This window comes from Frankliniella occidentalis, unplaced genomic scaffold, assembly GCF_000697945.3.
Source record: "Frankliniella occidentalis isolate FOCC.00 unplaced genomic scaffold, Focc_3.1 Scaffold317, whole genome shotgun sequence".
In the NCBI taxonomy this organism is placed as follows: domain Eukaryota; kingdom Metazoa; phylum Arthropoda; class Insecta; order Thysanoptera; family Thripidae; genus Frankliniella; species Frankliniella occidentalis.
In genome coordinates, this window is record NW_026267442.1 from 11,520 (window position 1) to 12,113 (window position 594).

The following is a 594-nucleotide window of genomic DNA, read 5'->3' on the forward strand; positions in this document are numbered from 1 at the left end:
AGACCTGATGCAAATTCATCTTAAGAAATGGACAAACTACTTTAAAAAGGTTATCCTTTAGATACTTATCGACACACTAACCCTGCACGGAGAAAAAAAAATAGCTGTGCAGATAAAACTTAGCTGCACGGCTAATTCCAGTAGCTATATATGGACAGCTAAAATGATAGCCATTCAGCTAAAAAAGTTAGCAGCATTGAATTAGCTGTCTCTGCTAATGGACATTAGCTGTCGTGGGTAAGGAGTAAAGCTGTATAGCTCATTAATTAGCAGAGGGTGCTCAGACTTTCTGTCTCGCTAACACGGTCACTTTGTGACTGCTTGTACAAAAATCGCAGACTTAGCCACCTGGAAGGCAGCCGTCCCAGGGGCGGAAGCTCACACGAATGTCACTCCTGGAGCCAGTGTATGGTTTAACGGGCGTGGCGGTTCATCAGCGAGAGCTAACGAAACCCGAAATTCCAGCCCAAACCTAAATTGTAAGAATGATTAGCTGCCATGCTAATTTATTCTGATAACTCTCTTCACTGTGTCGCTAACTTGATTTAGGTGCACAGCTAACTATTAGCCCAGTTGATAACCACCTTAGCTAGA

At 43.1% G+C, this 594-nt stretch overlaps 1 protein-coding gene across 2 annotated transcripts in view; it reads left to right on the plus strand.

Moving 5' to 3' along the window:
* LOC113207113 (spermine oxidase-like) overlaps positions 1 to 594 on the plus strand; it is an 8,865-nt gene that overhangs the window by 6,326 nt on the left and 1,945 nt on the right. The gene's annotated exons all lie outside the window — the stretch shown is intronic.